Below are 18577 nucleotides of genomic sequence, written 5' to 3'. Positions count from 1 at the left end.
GATGAGATGGTGGATTGAAGAAATACCTTTTCAGTAATAACTTTGAATGTTAATAGAATAAATTTACCAAGATACAGATTGGTAGAATGGTCCATTAAGAAACATAATCCAGCTATATGCTGCTGTATGCTATTTGTAGCCTTGTGTCTAATTTTAGACACAAGGCTACAAATAGATGGAAAGTGAAAGGATGGAAAAAGATTTTCCATGCCAGTTATAACCAAAAGAAAGCAGGGGTAGCTATACTAATATCAGACAAAATAGACTTTAAATATAAAGACACCATAAGAGACAAAGAAGAACATTATATACTAATTAAAGGGTCAATTAACCAAGATGATATAACAATTATAAATGTTTATGCTCCCAATCAAAGAGCTCCAAAGTACATGAGACAGACATTGGCAAAACTGAAGGGAGTGATGGGAGTTTCAGTTAGGAGACTTCAATACACCACTCTCCTCTATAGATAAAACAACTGGGCAGAAGATCAACAAGGAAGTAGAGAAGTTAAGAAACTCGATAAATGAATTAGAAATAACAGACATATATATGTCATTGCACCCCAAAGCACAAGTATATACATTCTTCTCTAGGGTTCATGGAACATTCACCAGGATAGATCATATGATGGGGCACAAAACAGGTCTTTATAAATTTAAAAACATACAAATTATTCAAAGCACTTTCTCTGATCACAATGGGATAAAGCTGGATCTCAATAACAACCAAAGAGCAAGAACATTGACAAATCTGTGGAGATTAAATAACACACTCTTAAACAACCAGTGGGTCAAAGAAGAAATTGCTAGAGAAATCAGTAGCTATCTGGAGATGAATTAAAATGAGAATAAAACTTACCAGAACTTATGGGATGTGGCAAAGGTTGTGCTGAGAGGGAAATTTATTGCTTTGAATGCCTATATTAAAAAACAATGACAGGGGGTGTGGCCAAGATGGTGGCTTGGCAATTTTAGTTTGTCCTCCAGAACAACTACTAAATAACCAGAAACAGTACAGAACAGCTCCCGGAGCCACGATAGTGACCAGACACACAGCGTACCCCAGTCTGGACCAACTGGACCGGCTGCGAGTCTCCAGAACCGTGAGTTCCCCAAGCCACAGTGGCCAGCGCCTCTCCCCCATGGGCTGCTTCCCAGAGGGGAAAGGAAAGAGACTTTAACAGCAGCAGAGGCTGAGTCCAACCAAACACCAATTGTGGCATTAATTGACAAATTCTGACTACTAAAAATAAGCCCCCAGCTCAGGTGAACCTAGTGAAAGCGGAGGTTGCTCATCGGGCTAACAGGAAAAGAAACAGAGGTTTTTGTGGCTGTGTTTCTACAAGGGCTTGGCTGCCTCTGGATTAAGTGGAAGGACTTCTTAGGCTGCAACTGCCCAAGGCATAGGCAGAAACAAGCTGCTTTCAGGGCTTGTCTTGAGCCTATGCCTTCCCTAGGGGAGGGGTGAAGCCCAACTCAGGTGGAATTCCTCCCTCAAGGAATTCAGATCCCAGGGCTTGGTAACTTGAAGTCATTAAAACGAGCCTACAACCTCTCCTCTGTCTCAACCACACCCAAAGCAGGAAGAGTCTTCCAAAGTTAAAGGTGCCACATCACCTTACGTAGGTGGGACCCGCAGGCAGACAAGTGCAACATACTGGGCAGGATAAGAAAAACAGAGCCCAGAGACTTCACAGGAAAGTCTTTTAACCTGCTGGATCTCACCCTCAGGGAAAGCTGACACAGATGACTCCTTCCCCCTGGTAGGAGGCCAGTTTAGTCTGGCAAAACCCAGCTGGAGTCTATAATACATATGTAGATGCTCCTAAGGGCAGGGTGGGAGGGAAGGCACCATAAAAGCAGCGTAAACAAGAAAACAAGATAAAAAATTCTCATCTGTTAAACAAAACCTAAGCTAGAGGTCAAGAAAAAAGCTGACTGAATGTCAAAGAACAGATAGACAACAAATTCATGCAGAAAGAAAATCCTAGGTAAGAGAAGTGAAAGCAATCTCCAGAAGAAACTAATTAAGGTAATTAAATGCCTAGACACCAGCAAAAAATAACAAATCATGCCAGGAAAACTGAAGATATGGCCCAGTCAAAGGAACAAACAATAGTTCAAATGAGATACAAGAGCTGAAACAATTAATTCAGAATATATGAACAGACATGGAAAACCTCATCAAAAACCAAATCAATGAGTTGAGGGAGGATTTGAAGAAGGCAAGGAATGAACAAAAAGAAGAAAAGGAAAGTCTGAAAAAAAACACAGAACTCATGGGTATGAAAGGCACAGTAGAAGAGATGAAAAAAAAACAATGGAAACCTACAATGGTAGATTTCAAGAGACAGAACATAGGATTAGTGAACTGGAGGACAGAACATCTGAAATCCAACAAGAAAAAGAAAATATAGAGGAAAAATATGAGCAGGGACTCAAGGAATTGAAGGGCAATATGAAGCACATGAATATACATGTTGTGGGTGTCCCAGAAGGAGAATAGAAGGGAAAAGAAGGAGAAAAACTAATGGAGGAAATTATCACTGAAAATTTCCAAACTCTTATGGAAGACTTAAAATTTCAGATTCAAGAAGTGCAGCGTACCCCAAAGACAATAGAACCAAATAGATGTACTCCAAGACATTTACTAGTTAGAATGTCAGAGGTCAAAGAGAAAGAGAGAATCTTGAAAGCAGCAAGAGAAAAGCAATCCATCACATACAAGGGAAGCCAAATAAGACTATGCATAGATTTCTCAGCAGAAACCATGGAGGCAAGAAGACTGTGGGATGATATATTTAAATTACTAAAAGAGAAAAACTGCCAAACAAGAATTCTATATCCAGCAAAATTGTCCTTCAAGAATGAGGGAGAGGGGCCCAGCGCGTAATGGCAGCGCCGTGGCCTCGCGTCCATCTTTACCGCTCTCTCGGACCTGTCACAAAGGAGTCGTGCGGCCGCCGCCCCCTCCCTCCGGTGATCACGGGAGCTGGAGAAAGACTGCCGCTGGATGACCAGGATTTCTTGTAGTTGATAATGTTGCACATCAGCTCTATAACTTTCTTTGGTGTTCAATTGTTAAAAACAAATAGGATGCAAGCTCCTCAACTCCACATTATGAAAACAGTACTTGGAAAACTGAAAACTACCTAAATGATTGTCTTTGGTTGGGCTGTGTTCTTACTGAGCAGGAGCCTTGGCCAAGGTCTGCTGTTGACTCTCGGGGAGCACTTAGCCCGCTTCCTGGAGACTAGAGGCACCACTACCATGGGCAATTCCTGTATCTGTCGAGATGACAGTGGAGCAGAAGACAGTGTTGACACCCAGCAGCAGCAGGCCGAAAACAGTGCAGTACACACTTCTGACACAAGGAGCCAACCCCGGGACCCTGTTCGGCCCCCAAGGAGAGGCCGAGGACCACATGAGCCCCGGAGGAAGAAACAAAATGTAGATGGACTGGTGCTGGACACTCTGGCAGTAATAAGGACTCTTGTAGATAATGATCAGGAACCTCCCTATTCAATGATTACATTGCATGAAATGGCAGAAACAGATGAAGGATGGTTGGATGTTGTCCAGTCTTTAATTAGAGTTATTCCATTGGAAGATCCATTGGGACCAGCTGTTATAACATTGTTACTAGATGAATGTCCACTGCCAACTAAAGATGCACTCCAGAAATTGACTGAAATTCTCAATTTAAATGGAGAAGTAGCTTGCCAGGACTCAGGCCATCCTGCCAAACACAGGAACACATCTGCAGTCCTGGGCTGCTTGGCTGAGAAACTAGCAGGTCCTGCAAGTATAGGTTTACTCAGCCCAGGAATACTGGAATATTTGCTACAGTGTCTGAAATTACAGTCCCACCCCACAGTCATGCTTTTTGCACTTATCGCACTGGAAAAGTTTGCACAGACAAGTGAAAATAAATTGACTATCTCTGAATCCAGTATTAGTGACCGGCTTGTCACATTGGAGTCCTGGACTGATGATCCTGATTATCTGAAACGTCAAGTTGGTTTCTGCGCCCAGTGGAGCTTAGACAATCTCTTTTTAAAAGAAGGTAGGCAGCTGACCTATGAGAAAGTGGACTTGAATAGCATTAAGGCCATGCTGAATAGCAATGATGTGAGTGAGTACCTGAAGATCTCACCTCACGGCTTGGAGGCTCGCTGTGATGCCTCGTCCTTTGAAAGTGTGCGCTGCACCTTTTGTGTGGATGCTGGGGTGTGGTACTACGAAGTAACAGTGGTCACTTCCGGTGTCATGCAGATAGGTTGGGCCACTCGAGACAGCAAATTTCTCAATCATGAAGGCTATGGCATTGGGGACGACGAGTATTCCTGTGCATATGATGGCTGCCGGCAGCTGATTTGGTACAATGCTAGAAGTAAGCCTCACCTACACCCATGCTGGAAAGAAGGAGACACAGTAGGATTTCTGTTAGACTTGAATGAAAAGCAAATAATCTTCTTTTTAAATGGCAACCAGCTGCCTCCTGAGAAACAAGTCTTTTCATCTACTGTATCTGGATTTTTTGCTGCAGCTAGTTTTATGTCATATCAACAATGTGAGTTCAATTTTGGAGCAAAACCATTCAAATACCCACCATCTATGAAGTTTAGCACTTTTAATGACTATGCCTTCCTATCAGCTGAAGAGAAAATCATTTTGCCAAGGCACCGGCATCTTGCTCTGTTGAAGCAAGTCAGTATCCGAGAGAACTGCTGCTCACTCTGTTGTGATGAAGTAGCAGACACACAGCTGAAGCCATGTGGACACAGTGACCTGTGCATGGATTGTGCCTTGCAACTGGAGACCTGCCCATTGTGTCGCAAAGAAATAGTGTCTAGAGTGAGACAGATTTCTCATATTTCATGACACACGTGAAGAAGCATTATGGACTTTTTTCTACTCAATTCCAGCCACTGTTGAAAAGAACAAGAAAAACACATCTCTCATCAGTCGTATGCACATTGAAATTTATAGCCATGGCCAGATTTTATGCTAAAAATGGTAGTTTGTCAAAGACAAAAAATCTAACCCAGTTTACCAGCCCTGAGATATTCCTTTGAAGGCCAAGGAAAGCTGAATGCTAATCCTGTGGTACTTACATGAAAAATAATAGGAGACAGTTCCCTCTTGACTGCTGAAACCACAACGGAATTGTCTATGTTGGGTTCATTTGATTGTTTAACACAGGATGCTTTGTCTCATATTCTAAAGTTTTTTTATTTTGGGTGGAGAATGACAGCATTTTGGGGGTTAAGCATAACTTACCACTGGTCAGAGAGACAACACAGTGTGTTAAGTGTGGATATTGCACTGCAAGACTTGAATCTATACAATGAGAATCACACAGGTCATAATACAAGCAACATAGAGGACCTAAAAGAAGGTGCACAGACTGTAGGAAAAAACCCAAAATTTTGATATTTCAGTGATTCCAAAGAACATTCTAGTTTTTTTTAACTGCAGAAAATTGGTGGTATTTTCACATTCATGGTGTTTCTATCCAATTTGCGTACCCACATTTTGTGAGGAAAAAATGTTTTACCAATGCAGGAGGAATTCTTACATTAATTGCAATGTTAGACTGGAGAAAATTTGATATTTAGAGTATTTTTAAGATACCATCAAATCAGGATTTTTTTTTAATTTTTATTTTTTAATCAGTATTGTTTTCAGAAGTAATATACTTTGAAACTCTTGAATTAATAGTCTCAAAAACTCTGGAGGACAGTCTGACAATACGTGTTACCATTGTTTTAAATAAATACATGTTTTTGAATAGTAAATTCAATCATGAATTGTTGACTATGTCTTCATCAAAAGTGTTAATCCCTCTCAGGGTCTCTGGTGAAGACCTTCAAGAGTTTGGTTTTTTCTCCCAGAAAATTGGAAGGTAGAATTGTAAATTCATAGAATTTATTTTATAATGGTGTACCTCAGCAGCTGCCTTTCAATTTATGCCAAGTCCTTACTGAGTTTATACTTGAATAGTAAACATGTTTTCTGAGTTGTACAATGTCTTAAACTCAATGCACATTTTTTCCTCCCCTTCCCACCCTTTCTTGTTTGTAGTTACATTAAGCCTGTCCTATCCCAGAGCTGATTTCCTTCCTGGCTGTACTTGTTGGGGTGCTGGATTTTTGTCCATGTCTTTGGTCTTCCACAAATTCAAAGAAAAAAAAAAAATATATATATATATATTTATATATATATATATATTTATATATATATATTTATATATATATATAAACACACACACACACACACATATATATATATATGTTCTCTTCTTTAGCTTGTGGTGAATATAGTAATTTGCGTTAAAGAAATAAACAATTGTTGCCTTTTTTTATACCAAAAAAAAAAAAAAAAAAAAAAAAAGAATGAGGGAGAAATTCAAACATTTTCAGGCAAAAAATCACTGAGAGAATTTGTGACCAAGAGACCAGCTCTGCAAGAAATACTAAAGGGAGCACTAGAGACAGATATGAAAACACAAAAGAAAGAGGTGTGGAGAAGAGTGTAGAAAGAAGGAAAATTAGATATGACATATAAAATCCAAAAGGCAAAATGGTAGAAGAAAGTACTACCCGTGCAGTAATAACACTAAATATTAATGGATTAAACTCCCCAATCAAAAGACATGGACTGGCAGAATGGATTAAAAAACAGTTCCCATCTATATGCTGTCTCTGCTCAGAGGATATGGGGGCGGGGAAACAGACAGACATTTGCACAACAATGTTTGTGGCAGCATTGTTTACAATTGCTGGGAGATGGAGGCAGCTGGGATGTCCATCCGTGGGCAAACTGTGGCATGTACGTGCGATGGAGTATTGTGCAGCTGGGAGATAGAATGGGGTTGTGAGGTGTGTAACAACATGGATGGACCTTGGGGACGTTGTGCTGTGTCAGATTGACCAGGAGCAGGGGGACGAGTGCTGTTTGGTCTCACTGATATGAACTGACATTGGTGAATGAACTTGGACTATTTCGTTGGTAATGGAGACCACCAGGAGATGGAAGTGGGGTAAGATGTTGGGTGATTGGAGCTGGGGGGATATGGATTGTGCAACGGGACTGAATGTAAGGGCTCGGAAATGGACAGCACAATACTACCTAACTGTAATACAATTATGTTGGACCGCCGGGTGAGGCTGAGTGTGAGGGTGGTTGTGGGGGGAAGGCTGGGGGCATAGATGAGATCACAGAGAAGGATGGATGATGAAGGTTGAGATGGTGTGGTCTAGGAGTGCCTGGACTGTGTGATGATGGTGACTAAATTCACAAATTTAAGGAATGTTTTTTTCGGGGGGGGGAACAAGGGAATGTCATTATTGCAGGGTGCTGAAGGTGGATGGTAATTAATATTTTAACGTTTCAGCTTGTGTGTGGGACTGAGGCAAGGAATGTTTATTTGGTGCAGAGTTTGTATTTTGACTAGTGCATTTCCTAGTATGGCTAGTGTGGATGGCTTGATTGAACACTGTGGGTACTTGGAATCTTGGGTAGGATATGAGATTTTGTTGGTTTGTCCGGAGAGATGCCCCGATGAATCCCAGAGTGATTTGATCAGTGGGTGGAGGGGTGTTTGCAGGGTCCCCTTTGGAGAGTGGTGGGAGCAGGGGAGAAATTCAACTCCCCCAAGATGAATTCTTGCAGGCAGTGTGGACAGCTAGGGCTGTGGGCTGGGCCCCCAGTCTTGGGGGTTGTTCATGTGAGGCTTGGCTCAGCGGGGGGATGGGTCGGGCCTACTTAGAATTGAATAGATATCACCTTGTTACCCAGGTGTGCTTGGGAGGCTGGGAGGGAGCTGCCTGAAGGTGTGGAGCTGTGTTCCAGTGGCCGTGTTTCTTGATGAAGATTGTATGCTGATGTAGCTTTCATGGTGTGACTGTGTGATTGTGGGAGCCTTGTGTCTGGTGCTGCTTTTGTCTGCCATGTCAGCAGATGAGTGGAACATGTGGAATGGAAGTAGATAGTGGGGGTAACGAATGTTAGGGTAAGTTTGGTTTGAGATGCTGGTGATTGGTAGAGGGGGTTGAGCGGTATGGTATGTATAATTTTTTTCTTTGTTTTCATTTTATTTTTCTGTTGTCTTTTTGTTTATTTTTCTGGGTTGATGTGGGTGTTCTGGGAGGTGATCATGGTGGTGAGTGTGCAGCTGTGTGATGATTTTGTGGATTGATGATTGTGTGTGTGGAATGGAGTGATCATGTGTTAGGATTATTTGTGTTTCTTTCTTGTAATTTTTTTTTATTTAAAAATTAATAAAAAAAAAAAAAAAAAAACAAGGACGGGGGTATGGCCAAGATGGCGGCTTAGCAAAGTGCACATTTTAGTTCGTCCTCCAGAACAACTACTAAATAACCAGAAACAGTACAGAACAGCTCCCAGAGCCACGTCAGTGACCAGAAACATAGCATACACCAGTCTGGGCCAGTTGGACCAGCTGAGAGCCTCCCCAGAACCATGAGTTCCCCAAGCCATGGTGGCCAGCGACCCTCTCCCACAGGCTGCTTCCCAGAGGGGAAAGGAAAGAGACGTTAACAGCAGCAGAGGCTGAGTCCAACCAAACACCAATTGTGGCATTAATTAACAAATTCTGACTACTAAAAATAGGCCCCCAGCTCAGGTGAAGCTAGTGAAAGTGGAGGTTGCTATTGGGCTAATGGAAAAAGAAAAAAAGAAAAGAAACAGAGGTTTTTGCGGCTGTGTTTCTACAAAGGCTTGACTGCCTCTGAATTCAGTGGCAGGACTTTCAGGCTGCAACTGCCTGAGGCATAGGCAGAAACAAGCTCCTTTCAGGCAGGGCTTGTCTCGAGCCTGTGCCTTCCCCAGAGGAGGGGTGATGCCCAACTCAGGTGGAATCCCTCCCTCAAGGAATTCAGACCCCAGGGCTTGGTAATTTGAAGCCATTAAAACCAGCCTACAACCTATCCTCTGACTCCACCACACCAAAAGCAGGAAGAGTCTTTAAAAGTTAAAGGTGCCACATCATCTCTTGCAGGTGGGATTCTCAGGCAGACAAGCACCACACATTGGGCAGGATAAGAAAAACAGAGCCCAGAGACTTCACAGGAAAGTCTTTTAACCTGCTGGATCTCACCCTCAGGGAAAACCGATGCAGGTAACTCATTCCCCCTGATAGGAGGCCAGTTCAGTCTGGCAAAACCCAGCTGGAGTCTATAATACCTACATAGATGCTCCTAAGGGCTGGGGGGTGGGGTGGGGAGGCACCATACAAGCAGAGAAAGAAACAAGAAAACAAGAACCAAAAAATTCTCATCTGTTAAACAAAACCTAAGCTAGAGGTCAAGAAAAAAGCTGACTGAATGTCAAAGAACAGATAGACAACAAATTCATGCAGAAAGAAAATCCTAGGTAAGAGAAGTGAAAGCAATCTCCAGAAGAAACTAATTAAGGTAATTAAATGCCTAGATGCCAGCAAAAAATAACAAATCATGCCAGGAAAACTGAAGATATGGCCCAGTCAAAGGAACAAACAATAGTTCAAATGAGATACAAGAGCTGAAACAATTAATTCAGAATATATGAACAGACATGGAAAACCTCATCAAAAACCAAATCAATGAATTGAGGGAGGATTTGAAGAAGGCAAGGAATGAACAAAAAGAAGAAATGGAAAGTCTGAAAAAGAAATCACAGGACTCATGGGAATGAAAGGCACAGTAGAAGAGATGAAAAAAACAATGGAAACCTACAATGGTAGATTTTGAGACACAACATAGGATTAGTGAACTGGAGGATGGAATATCTGAAATCCGACAAGAAAAAGAAAATGTAGGGGATAAAATGGGAAAATACGAGCAGAGACTCAGGGAATTGAGTGATAATATGAAGCACACAGATATACGTGTTGTGGATGTCCCAGAAGGAGAAGAGAAGGGAAAAGGAGGAGAAAACTAATAGAGGAAATTATCACTGAAAATTTCCCAACTGTTATGGAAGACTTAAAATTTCAGATCCAAGAAGTGCAGCATACCCCAAAGACAATAGATTCAAATAGACGTACTCCAAGACACTTACTAATCAGAATGTCATATTTCAAAAAGGAAGAGAGAATCTTGAAAACAGCAAGAGAAAAGCAATCCATCACATACAAGGGAAGCCCAATAAGACTATGCATAGATTTCTCAGCAGAAACCATGGAGGCAAGAAGACTGTGGGATGATATATTTAAATTACTAAAAGAGAAAAACTGCCAAACAAGAATTCTATATCCAGCAAAATTGTCCTTCAAAAATGAGGGAGAAATTAAAAACTTTTCAGACAAAACAATCGCTGAGAATATTTGTGTCCAAGAGATGAGCTCTACAAGAAATACTAAAGGGAGCACTAGAGACAGATACAGAAACACAAAAGAAAGAGGTGTGGAGAAGAGTGTAGAAAGAAGGAAAATTAGATATGACATATAAAATCCTAAAGTCAAAATGGTAGAAGAAAGTACTACCTGTACAGTAATAACATTAAATGTTAATGGATTAAACTCCCCAATCAAAAGACATAGACTGGCAGAATGGATTTAAAAATAGGATCCTTCTATATGCTGTCTACAGGAAATACATCTTAAGCCCAAAGATAAACATAGGTTGAAAGTGAAAGGTTGGGAAAAGATATTTAATGCAAACAACAACCAGAAAAAAGCAGAAGTAGCTATACTAATATCCAACAAATTAGACTTCAAATATAAAACATTAAAAGAGACAAAGAAGGATACTATCTACTAATAAAAGGAACAATTCAACAAGAAGACATAACAATCATAAATATTTATGCACCAAAACAGAATGCCCCAAAATACGTGAGGCAAACACTGCAAATACTGAAAAGGGAAATAGTCACATCTACCATAATAGTTGGAGACTTCAATTCCCCACTCTCATCAATGGACAGAACATTTAGAGAGAGGATCAATAGAGAAACAGAGAATTTGAATAATACAATAAATTACCTAGACTTAACAGACATTTATAAAACATTACACCCCACAATAGCAGGATACACCTTTTTCTCAAGTGCTCATGGATCATTCTCAAAGATAGACCATATGCTGGGTCACAAAGCAAGTCTCAATAAATTTAAAAAGATTGAAATCGTACAAAACACTTTCTCAAATCATAAAGGAATGAAATTGGAAATCTATAATAGGCAGAGTGCCAGAGAATTCACAAATATGTGGAGGCTCAACAACACATTCTTTTTTTTTTTTTAATTTATCTATTAATTTTTAAAAAAAAGAAACAAAATAAAACAACATACATAATCAGTAATTCAAAATATCGTCAACAACACACTCTTAAACAACCAGTGGGTCAAGGAAGAAATTTCAAGAGAAATTAGTAAATATCTCAAGGCAAATGAAAATGAAAACATAACATATCAAAACTTATGGGATGCAGCAAAGGCAGTGCTAAGAGGGAAATTTATTGACCTAAATGCCTATATCAAAAAAGAAGAAAGGGCAAAAATCAAGGAATTAACTGTGCACTTGGAAGAACTGGAGAATGAACAGCACACTAACCCCAAACAAAGCAAAAGGAAAAAAATAACGAAGATTAGAGCAGAAATAAGTTAAACTGAGAACATGAAAACATTGAGAAAATCAATAAAACCAGAAGCTGGTTCCATGAGAAAATCAATAAGATTGATGGGCCCTTAGCAAGATTGACAAAAAGAAGAAGAAAGAGGATGCAAATAAATAAGATCAGAAATGGAAGAGGAGACATAACCACTGACCCCAAAGAAATAAAGGAGGTAATAGCAGGATACTATGAACAACTTTATGCTAATAAATACAACAATATAGATGAAATGGACAACTTCCTAGAAAGGCATGAACAACCAACTTTGACTCGAGAAGAAATAGACGACCTCAACAAAGCAATCACAAGTGAAGAAATTGAATCAGTCTTCCCAAAAAGAAAAGCTTCCCAAAAAGAAAAGCCCAAGACTGGATGGCTTCAGATGTGAATTCTACCAAACATTCCAGAAAGAATTAGTACCAATTCTGCTCAACTTTTCAAAAAAATTGAAGAGGAGGCAAAGCTACCTAATTCATTCTATGAAGTCAATGACACCCTCATACCAAAACCAGACAAAGATATTACCAAAAAAAGAAAACGACAGACCAATCTCTCTAATGAATATAGATGCAAAAATCCTCAAAAAATTCTAGCAAATCGATTCCAGCAGTGCATTAAAAGAATCATACACCATGACCAAGTAGGATTCATCCCAGGTATGCAAGGATGGTTCAACATAAGAAAATCAATTAATGTAATACACCATTTCAACAAATCAAAGCAGAAAAATCACATGATCATCTCAATTAATGCAGAGAAGGCATTTGACAAAATTCAACATCCTTTCCTGTTGAAAACACTTCAAAGGATAGGAATAAAAGGGAACTTCCTCAACATGATGAATGGAATATATGAAAAACCCACAGTTAACATCATCCCCAATGGGGAAAAACTGAAAATTTTCCTCCTAAAATCAGGAACAAGACAAGAATGTCCACAATCACCACTGTTATTCAACATTGTGTTGGAAGTTCTAGCCAGAGCAATTAGACAAGAAAAAGAAATACAAGGCAAAATTGAAAAGGAAGAAGTAATACTCTCACTATTTGCAGATGATATGATACTATAGGTCGAAAATCCTGAAAAATCCACAGCAAAACTACTAGAGCTAATATATGAGTACAGCAAAGTGGCAGGTTACAAGATCAACATTCAAAAATCTGTAGTGTTTCTATACACTAGTAATGAACAATCTGAGGGGGAAATCAAGAAACAAATTCCATTTACAATTGCAACCAAAAGAATAAAATATTTAGGAATAAATTTAACTAAAGAGACAAAAAACCTATACAAAGAAAACTACAAGAAATTGTTAAAAGAAATCACACAAGACCTAAATAGATGGAAAGGCATACCGTGTTCATGGACTGGGAGACAAACTATAGTTATGTGCTGGTTTGAAAGGATATATGCCCCCTAAGAAAAGCCATGTTTTGATATAAATCCCGTTTCTTAAAGGTAGAATAATCTCTATTCAACACTGTATGTTTGAAACTGTAATGAGATCATCTCCCTGGTTGATGTGATTTAGTTAAGAATGGTTGTTAAACTGGATTAGGTGACGACATGTCTCCACCCATTTGAGTGGGTCTTGATTAGTTTCTGAAGTCCTATAAAAGAGGAAACATTTTGGAGAATGAGAGACTCAGAGAGAGCAGAGAATGCTGCAGCACCACGAAGCAGACAGTCCACCAGCCAGCGACCTTTGGAGATGAAGAAGGGAAATGCCTCCCGGGGAGCTTTATGAAACCAGAAGCCAGGAGAGTAAGCTAGCAGATGACGCCATGTCTGCCATGTGCCCTTCCAGCCGAGAGAGAAGCCCTGACTGCGTTCGCCATGTGCCTTTCCAGATGAGAGAGAAACCCTGAACTTCATCGGCCTTCTTGAACCAAGGTATCTTTCCCTGGATGCCTTTGATTGGACTTTTCTATAGACTTATTTTAATTCTCGGCCTTAGAACTGTAAACTAGCAACTCATTAAATTCCCCTTGTTAAAAGCCATTCTGTTTCTGGTATATTGCATTCCAGCAGCTAGCAAACTAGAACAAGTTAATATGTCAATTCTACCTAAATTGATTTACAGATTCAATGCAATACCAATCAAAATCCCAAAAACTTACTTTTCAGAAATAGAAAAATGAATAAGCAAATTTATCTGGAAGGGCAGTGTGCCCTGAAATGCTAAAAGTACCTTGAGGGAAAAAACGAAGATGGAGGTCTCACACTGCCTGACTTTAAAGCATATTATGAAGCTACAGTGGTCAAAACAGCATGATACTGGCATAAAGATAGTTATATTGACCAATGCAATCAAATTGAGTGTTCAGATATAGACCCTATCATCTATGGACATTTGATCTTTGATAAAGCAGACAAGCCAACTCACCTGGGACAGAACAGTCCTTTCAATAAATGGTGCCTAGAGAACTGGATATCCATATGCAAAAGAATGAAAGAAGACCCATATCTCACACCCTATACAAAAGTTAACTCAAAATGGATCAAAGATCTAAACATTAGGTCTAAGACCGTAAAACAGTTAGAGGAAAATGTAGGGAAATATCTTATAAGTCTTATACTTGGAGGCAGTTTATAGACCTTACATCCAAATCAAGAGCACTGAAGAAAGAAATGAATAAATGAGAACTCCTCAAAATGAAACACTTTTGTGCATCAAAGAACTTCATCAAGAAAGTAGAAAGACAGCCTACACAATGGGGGACAATATTTGAAATGACGTATCAAATTAAGGTCTAGTATCCAGAATATATAAAGAGATTGTTCAACTCAACAACAAAAAGACAGCCAATCCAATTACGAAATGGGAAAAAGACTTGAACAGACACTTCTCAGAAGAGGAAATACAAATGGCCAAAAGGCACATGAAAACATGCTCAACTTCCCTGGCTATTAGGGAAATGCAAATCAGAACCATAATGAGATGTCATCTCACACCCACCAGAATGGCCATTATCAACAAAACAGAAAACAACAAGGGCTGGAGAGGATGTGGAGAAAGAGACACACTTATTCACTGTTGGTGGGAATGTCAAATGGTGCAACCTCTGTGGAAGGCAGTTTGGCGATTCCTCAAAAAGCTGAATATAGAATTGCCATATGACGCAGCAATACCATTGCTAGGTACCTACTCAAAGGATATAAGGGCAAAGACACAAATGGACATTTGCACACCAATGTTTATACCAGCATTATTTACAATTGCAAAGAGAGGGAAACAGTCAAAATATCCATCAACAGACGAGTGGCTAAACAAACTGTGGTATATACATACAGTGGAATACTATGCAGCCATAAGACCAAATAAAGTTATGAAGTATGTAACAACATGGATGGACCTTGAGAACATTATGCTGAGTGAGATTAGCCAGAAACAAAAGGACAAATACTGTATGGTCTCACTGATATGAACTGACATTAGTGAATGGACTTGGAGAATTTTGGTTGGTAAAGAGACCATCAGGAGATAGAAATAGGGTAAGATATTGGGTAATTGGAGCTGATGGATACAGATTGTGCAACAAGACTGAATACAAAAACTCAGAAATGGACAGCACAATACTACCTAACTATTATGTTAAAACACTGAATGAAACTGCATGTGAGAATGATAGAGGGAGGAGGGCTGGGGGCATAAATGAAATCAGAAAGAAAGATAGATGTTAAAGATTGAGATGGTATAATCTGGGAATGCCTACAGTGTACAATAATAGTGACTAAATGTAAAAATTTTTAAATGTTTTTGCATGAGGAAGAACAAAGGAATGTCATTACTGCAGGGTGCTGAAAATAGATGGTAATTAATATTTTAAAATGTCACCTTTTGTGTGAGACTAAAGCAAAAAAATGTTTATTTGGTACAAAATTTATATTTTTACTAGTGCATTTCCTAATATAACTTATGTAGATAGTTTGATTGAACACCATAAGTACTTGGAATCTCAGGTAGGACATGAGATTTTGTTGGTTTGTCCAGAGTGATTCCCCAATGAATCCCAGAGTGATTCAATCAGTGAGTGGAAAAGTATTTGCAAAGCCCCCTTGGGGGAATGGGGAGAATGGAGAGAAATTCAACTTCCCCAAGTTGAATTCTTGATATTCTCACAAGCAGTGTGGACAACCGAAGCTGCAGGCTGAGGCCCCAATCTTGGGGGTTGTTCATATGAAACTTAACCCCACAAAGGGTAGATCAAGTCTACTTAAAATTTAGGCCTAAGAGTCACCCCCAAGAGAGCCTCTTTTGTGGCTCAGATGTGGCCTTTCTCTCCAGCCAACGCAACAAGCAATCTCACCACCCTCCCCCTGTCTATGTGGGACATGACTCCCAGGTGTGTGGACCTTCCTGGAAACATGGGACAGAAATCCTGGAATGAGCTGAGACTCAGCATCAAGGATTGAGAAAAATTGTAGAATGAGCTGAAACTCAGCATCAAGGGATTGAGAAAACCTTCTCAACCAAAAGGGGGAAGAGTGAAATGAGACAAATTGTCAATGGTTGAGAGATTCCAAACAGAGTCGAGAGGTTATCCTGGAGGTTATTCTTATGCATTTAAGTAGATATCACATTGTTATTCAAGATGTAATGGAGAGGCTGGAGGGAACTGCCTGAAAATGTAGAGCTGTGTTCCAGTAGCCATGTTTCTAGATGATGATTGAATAATAATATAGCTTTCACAATGTGACTGTGTGATTGTGAAAACCTTGTGTCTGATGCTCCTTTTATCCACCTTGTCAACAAATGAGTAGAACATAAGGAATAAAAATAAATAATAAGGGGAACAAATGCTAAAATAAATTTAGTTTGAAATGCTAGTGATCAATGAAAGCGAGGGGTAAGGGGTTTGGTAGGTATAATCTTTTTTTGTTTTGTTTTGTTTTCGTTTTCTTTTTCTGTTGTCTTTTTGTTTTTTTTTCTGAGTTGATACAAATGTTCTAAGAAATGATGAATATGCAACTAAGTGATGATGTTGTGAATTACTGATTATATATGTTAATGTTTCATTTGGTTTGTTAAATTTTTTAATTAATAAATAAATTTTTAAAAAATTAAAAAAAAAAAAAGAAAGACGGCTAGCCATGGTGGCTCAGCGGGCAGAGTTCTCACCTGCCATGCTGGGGACCCAGGTTCTTTTCCCGGTGCCTGCCCATGAAATAAATAAATTAATTTAATTAAATAAAAAATAAAAAACAAGAAAGAGCACAAATCGAGGACTTAATAGCACACCTAGAGGAACTTGAGAAAGAACAGTAAATGAACCCCAAAGCAAATAGGACAAGAGAAATAACAAGGATTAAAGCTGAGATAAATGAATGGGAGAACAAAAGAATAATAGAAAGAATCAACAAAACGAAAGTTGCTTCGTATAGAAAATCAATAAAATTGATGGGCTACTAGCAAGACTGACAAAGAAAAAAAGAGAGAGGATGCAAATAAAGAAAATCAGAAATGAGAAGGGGTGCATTGCCACAGACCCTGAAGAAATAAAAGAAATCATGAGAGGATATTTTGAACAACTATATGCCAACAAACTAGACAACTTAGATGAAATGGACAAATTCCTAGAGACACACAAGCTACACTGACTAAGGAAGAAATAGAAGATGTCAACAAACCAATCACAAGTAAACAGATTCAATCAGTCATAAAAAATCTTCCTACAAAGAAAAGCCCAAGGCCAGATGGCTTCACAGGGGAATTTTATCAAAAAATAAAATATTTTTTTATTCCAAAAAGAACTAACAGCAATCCTGCTCAAATTTTTTCAAAAAATTGAAGAAAAAGGAATTCTACCTAACTCATTTTAGGAAGCTAATATTATTTTAATACCAAAACCATGTAAAGATGCTATAAGAAAAGAAAACTACAGGCCAATCTCCCTAATGAACATAGATGCAAAAAGTCTCAATAAAATATTACCAAATCGAATCCAACAACACATTAAAATGATTATACACTATGACAAACTGGAGTTGATACCAGGAATGCAAGAATGGTTCAACATAAGAAAATCAATTAATGTAATACACCATATCAACAAATCAAAGCAGGAAAACCACATGATCATCTCGATTGATGCAGAGAAAACATTTGACAAAATTCAACATCCCTTTCCTGTTGAAAACACTTCAAAGGATAGGAATAAAAGGGAACTTCCTCAACATGATGAATGGAATACATGAAAAACCCACAGTTAACATCATCCTCAATGGGGAAAAACTGAAAACTTTCCTCCTAAAATCAGGAATAAGACAAGGATGTCCACTATCACCACTGTTATTCAATATTGTGTTGAAAATTCTAGCCAGAGCAATTAGACAAGAAAAAGAAATACAAGACATCAAATTGGAAAGGAAAAATTAATACTCTCACTATTTGCAGATGATATGATACTATAGGTTCAAAACCCTGAAAAATCCACAGCAAAACTACTAGAGCTAATATATGAGTACAGCAAGTGGCAGGTTACAAGATCAACACTCAAAAATCTGTATGTTTCTATACAGTAGTAATGAACAATCTGAGGGGGAAATCAAGAAACGAATTCCATTTACAATTCCAACTAAAAGAATAAAATACCTAGGAATAAATTTAACTAAAGAGACAAAAAACCTATACAAAGAAAACTACAAGAAATTGTTAAAAGAAATCACACAAGACCTAAATAGATGGAAGGGCATACCGTGTTCATAGATTGGAAGACTAAATATAGTTAAGATGTCAATTCTACCTAAATTGATTTACAGATTCAATGCAATACCAATTAAAATCCCAAAAACTTACTTTTCAGAAATAGAAAAACCAATAAGCAAATTTATCTGGAAGGGCAGGGTGCCCCACATAGGTAAAAGTATCCTGAGGAAAAAAAACGAAGCTGGAGGTCTCATTCTAAATGACTTTAAGGCATATTATGAAGCTACAGTGATCAAAACAGCATG

General features: G+C 38.8%; 1 long non-coding RNA gene and 1 pseudogene across 1 annotated transcript in view; one reads left to right on the top strand and one right to left on the bottom strand.

Moving 5' to 3' along the window:
• LOC143688748 (uncharacterized) overlaps positions 1-18577 on the bottom strand; it is a 79543-nt gene that overhangs the window by 6155 nt on the left and 54811 nt on the right. The gene's annotated exons all lie outside the window — the stretch shown is intronic.
• Positions 2887-5803, top strand: LOC143688742 (RING finger and SPRY domain-containing protein 1 pseudogene; annotated as a pseudogene).

The sequence above is a fragment of the Tamandua tetradactyla genome, chromosome 6 (genome assembly GCF_023851605.1).
Source record: "Tamandua tetradactyla isolate mTamTet1 chromosome 6, mTamTet1.pri, whole genome shotgun sequence".
NCBI lineage: Eukaryota > Metazoa > Chordata > Mammalia > Pilosa > Myrmecophagidae > Tamandua > Tamandua tetradactyla.
The sequence above is the reverse complement of the archived record's forward strand: the minus strand, read 5'-3'. Positions and strand labels throughout refer to the sequence as shown.